Below are 5,973 nucleotides of genomic sequence, written 5' to 3'. Positions count from 1 at the left end.
GGGAAAGTGCCATTTTCCCTTATTATTATTATTATTATTATTATTATTATTATTATTATTATTATTATGATTAGTAATTTGATTATTGATAAATTCGTCAAAATTTTAATAAATTTGTCATTTTAACATTTTAACTTTAATTAAAACGCCAAAATATATTATATAATAACTCAGTAATTTGCTCCAAACTGCAAAAAACTAATACATCACATACATTTTGGGTTAATCTTCCACAACTCCCACTAATAATAAATAAATAAATAAAAACTAAAATAAGAAGACAAAGTTAAAGCTTCTTAAATAAGAATCTTTTGACATCTCAATACTTGCCCACATCAATAGGCAAGCAATTATGTTTATAAGAGGATCATTGCTCCTCTTATATAAAGGAGCTCTCTCTTTTCAAACATTTTAAATGTAGGATCAAAATGATCCCACATCATTTACAAAGGGAGCCGGTGGCTCGCATTTATCTTCTTTTTTTTTTTTTGTTAATTTTAATTTTATTTTGTATATAGTTTTTTTTTTGGATTATTATTATTATTATTATTGTTATTATTATTATTATTATTATTATTATTATTGTTATTATTAATTTATTATTACTATTATTGTTGTTGTTGTTATTGTTGTTCTTGTTGTTATTATTGTTGTTGTTGTTATTGTAATTTGATTATTTGGCAAATTCGTCAAAATTTTAAGAAATTCTTCTCTTTAACATTTTTTATTTAATCAAAACACCAAAAATATTATTTAATAACTTAACAATTTGCTCTAAACTGCTAAAAACTAAAACAACTCATATACATTTTGGGTTAATCTTTTCAAACCCCCTAATAAATTAAAAAAAAAATTAAAAAAAATAAAATAAAATAAGAAGCCATTAAGATAAGGTTTCTTAAATAAGAGTCTTTTGACACGTTGGGCTTCAATAGGTTGAGAAAGTTTACATGTAACAGGGTCAATCGAATAGTTATGCTGTGAAACCGTGTCCACCTTGCAAGGTGGATACAGTTCTATGTTTATAATTACTAAACTATATGTTCATTATTATAAAGCTATATATTCATAATTTTTGAACTTCATATGCATAAGTATTGAACTCTATATTCATAATTACAGAACTCTATGTTCATAGTTACTGAACTATATGTTCATAATTATAAAGATATATATGCATAATTTTTTAACTTCATATTCACAATTATTGAATCTCTATATTCATAATGTAGAATTGTTGTTGTTGTTGTTGTTGTTGTCGTTATTGTTATTATTATTATTATTATTTTTTTATTATTATTATTATTATTTTAATTTTAATTTTATTTTATTATTATTACATTACTACATTATTACATAGGATTTTTATTATACTTGAACAATAATATTATCAATTATATTATAGAATATAATACCATACATAATATTATCAATTATGCATTATTACCAATTAATAGATTTTATTTAATTTTTATTTGACATTTACTTACCAAATATGTTTTTACTACAAAAGTTTGGGCGGGAAATGAAATAGGATGATTTTGTTTTTATATAATAATAATAACAATAACAACAATAATAATATAATAGAATAGAATATATATATATATATATATATATATATATATATATATATATAGATTAATTATTACCCTAATACTTAATTTATAATTCTGTTTTTAAAATTCTTATTATTATTAACATTAACATTTGATTAGTTTTATAAAAAAATTTAAATTCTAAATTTTGTATGAATAAATTTAAACTCTAATCCAACGCATTTCCTTATATGATTGTATAATTCATTGTATATACACATAATGTTTATTAATATGTATATAGGAAAGTTCTACAATATAATTTCATTAATTATAATTTATATTGATAGATTTATTATAATTAAAAAATTACATTTAAAAATTTAAAAAGTAGCATTTTAATTTTACATGATTATTATAGTGCATAAGTGTATGTATGGTTAGAAATACTCATGTTTAGTTAATTTAATAATTTCATTTCTTTAATTATATTTCATATTTTATTAATTGATTTAATGAAATTGCCACAAATATTTCTATGGAAGAAATCTTATATTTCTCAATTTCATTAATTATATTAATTATAATTACCAAATATTGTGGCAATTACCATAATAATTTCATTAATTATATTAATTGTATTAATTATAATATTTGTACTAATCTCTTCCAAAATTTAAATACATTACCATAATAATCACTCAAAAGAATGAAAGAAAAATTATCAGAATAATTACCTTTAATAAAAATAAAAAAATTATATTAAAAATTAATTATATATTAAGGTAAGTATAAATTATATATTAAGGTAAGTATAAATTATTAAGGTAAGTATATATATAGTTTTATCCTATTTCATTTCTAATATGGACACATTATTTTTATACATAGTTTCCATGCTACTATGTATAATTCATATATTTAAAAACTTTTTAAATCTAAATACCTATTAATTGTTTTAGTAATTAAGATAATTGTTAGTCAATCAATATTCAATAGTACTAAAAGTATTATTTTGAATTTTTATACATAAGATATAATATTATTAAATCGAAATAATTAAAAATAATGTGTCCATATTACAAAAGATTTTATAATAGTAATTTTTATTGCCTAATAGAATTTGACAATTATTATACATTGTTTATGGTAATTATTGTATGACATTTAATACTAAATTATTAGATAGAATTTTTATAATTAAGGCATAATATTATTAAATCAAAATTATTAAAAGTAATGTATCCACAATATAAAATAAATTATACTTGTCTTAAAAATCATTTTTTAATGCTACTGACTCTATTACATTGTATTAATATAAATTTACAATAATCATTTATTAATATAAATTTACAATTATAAATTTGTATAAGGATAACATAGAAACTTCTTGTAATAAAAAAAATCTTTCCATTTCATTTTTCTCTTTCCTCACCCTCACATTCCCACCCTCCTTAATAAAAGGCAAAGTAGGATGAGAAATGGCCTCTATCTACAACGTCTTCACCCCTCAATTCGATTTAGCTTTTGCTTGATTGTTGTTTTGCCCAACGAACCACGTAAACCCTTAACGCTGCTTGTTTAAAAAAAAAAACATAGAAACTTGAATGACATGTAACAAATCTCGAAGTCAACATACTAACTCTAAGTTTCATAAAATCTTACAAAATTATCAAAATCACCGTCGTTATCATCCTCGATCGCATCTCTACGCTCTTCCATAAAAACTACCCAGAATCGTCCCACTGTCCGTTTGTCTGTGGCGGCCTCTTCTCCAACCGCCAGACCATTACCAACGCCCAGCCTACTCTAAAATCACACCGTCTCCCGCAGTCCGCTCTCCCCTGCGAATCTGCGCACTTAAAATCGGAATCATTAAGACGGCATCAAAGACCAGAGACGAGAGCACTTGAACGAATACAAAGCCACGAAGGTACTCCTCCGATTCTTGAACTGTTTCTGTCTTTGAATGTTGAACTCGATTCCCTTGAAGCTTGAACATTGAAGTTGGCAATGGAATTTTTGAACATCGAATTTGGCAATGTAATTTTTGAACATTGAAGCCGAGTTAAGAACTTGAAATTTATTCGTAATTCAATATTTTGCTCACACCTTTGGCTGCATCTTTCCCAGCTCTACATCAATTAGATGCCTAGTTTTGTGAATAGGTTGCTTCTTATTATATTGTTGTTGATGAAGCAGAATGTACACGTGGTGGCCATGCAGAATTGTAGGCATGAAAACGTGGAGGAATGCCAGGCAATGCACTTCCTATGTACATGCAAAAAAAAAAAAACAAATTAAATTATGGGATGTAACTTTAGTCTATGGATTTTTCTCAAAGAAAGTTCTCTAAGTCCCTCTTGTATTAAAGATAAACTTAAATTTAACAAAAATATGTTTAATTTTCTTAATGTAACATTAGTTAGAAGTTAGGAAAATTTTCGAAAACAGGAATAGAAAATAGAGAATAGAAAACAAATAATTGAAAACAGAGAATAGAAAACAGAGAATTGAAAACAGAGAATAATTTTCTGTTAGTAAACGGGCCCTAGGGTTCTGTTACCAAGCCTCCTCCTCAATTTCTTTTTGTTGAAACTCATTCACAGTAGGCTAGAGGTCCTGTTTTTTAATCAGGTAAGCACAACACAAAAAATCACAATAAATTGATGAAAACAACCAATCCAACATGCAGAATGAAACACTTCAATCTCAGGGGTTTTAATGAAAAAATGTCAAAATCAAATAACATATACCCCAAATATACATACATTTACACCGGTAACTGAACATACATTTGGACACACTGTAACAACATATCTTGATATACAAACCCCTTACAAATCAAAATAAAGATGAAAACGTGAACGTAGTTTACACCTATCGGAATCATAATATTACCTTGAAATAACTATGAGATCTGAGCCCCTAGCTTTGTAGGCTACATTCAGAAACAACCATATAAAACTTAAAAATCAAATGAAATCATGAACCAGAGAACAATATAGAGAGCAAATAAAAGTATAATTTGTATTTATAGGTGAAAAATACTAATTCATAAGAAAAGTATAATAATTTGTAATTAAGGTAATAACATTATTAGGTATTATTATTATTATTATTATTATTATTATTATTATTATTATTATTATTAAATGATATTACAGAAATGTCCCTAAGTTTTGGGGAGAAAACTTGGCTAGGAGAATTTTACTTTTATATATATATATATATATATATATATATATATATATATATATATATATATATAAATATATATAGATATAGATATAGATATAGATGTCTTTTCTACACAATATTACCTATAAAATATTTAATTCTATTGACAATGTTGTTGATTTTATTCTATTGATATATATGGTGTGATTGTTGACTAGCCTTAATTGGTAACCATAATATTTTCAAATATAAACCCCCCATAAAATACAAACTTCCCTTAAAATACAAACTGTGTGTATGTAAATATGTTAATGTGTGCACGAGCTTTGATGGATGGTTGTGATTTTTTCCTCCTACGTGTTGTGTGCATGTAAATATGTTAATGTGTGAACGAGCTTTGTTGGATGGTTGTGATTTTTCCTCCTACGCGCTGTGTGCATGTAAGTATGTTAATGTGCGCACGAGCTCAAGTTTGTATTTTAAGGGGGTTTGTATATAGTAGGGTTCTAATGAGAACACTTGCTTAGGTGAGAACGTGAGAACCAATCATGTGCATCCATCTGTCTAGATTAGATTAAGTGTGTGCGAACACGAATTAAATGTGTGCAAACACACTTAATCGCGTATGCACACACTCAATCTAATCCAGACCATTAAAAAATATTAGAAGGATGCACATTATTTGTTCTCACGTTCTCACCTAAGCAAGTATTCTCATATGATCCTATATATATATATATATATATATATATATATGTGTGTGTGTGTGTGTGTGTGTGTGTGTGTGTGTGTGTGTGTGTGTGTGTGTGTGTGTGAATAGTTAATTGTGCACTACAAGAAATCTTGCATTTTCCGACGAAAATTTTAACGACGCTCTAAAAAACATCGCTAGATATAACAATTTACGACGTTATTTTTAAATAACGTCACAATATATTTTGGTAAAGGAAGTGAAAATTTGTAAAATATTTACTGACGTAATATAATTTTTTTGTCGATAAAGATATAGAATTAATGACGTTTTATAATAAATGTCCCTAAATGTTTTATTTAAAAAATTAATTTTAACCAAAACGTCAGTAAAAGTGAAAATATTTGGTGGGAAAATTTTTTAACATTTGACGCCATTAAAAAAATAATCTCTATCAAAAATTAAAAAAAAAATGTGAAAAATCTTCTTACAATCTTCAACTTCACATAGTCTTCTATTGCTTCCCAACTTCCCATTCCCCAAGCCCTAGCTCAGGTACTC

At 25.6% G+C, this 5,973-nt stretch overlaps 1 pseudogene; it reads right to left on the bottom strand.

The window, feature by feature from the left end:
• Positions 1–3,779, bottom strand: part of LOC109188717 — a 10,519-nt pseudogene extending 6,740 nt beyond the window's left edge.
• Between the last annotated feature and the right edge of the window lie 2,194 nt (positions 3,780–5,973).

The sequence above is a fragment of the Ipomoea nil genome, unplaced genomic scaffold (assembly GCF_001879475.1).
Source record: "Ipomoea nil cultivar Tokyo-kokei standard unplaced genomic scaffold, Asagao_1.1 scaffold1474, whole genome shotgun sequence".
In the NCBI taxonomy this organism is placed as follows: Eukaryota; Viridiplantae; Streptophyta; class Magnoliopsida; order Solanales; family Convolvulaceae; genus Ipomoea; species Ipomoea nil.
Note: the sequence above shows the minus strand (reverse complement) of the source record. Positions and strands in the feature narration are given on the sequence as shown.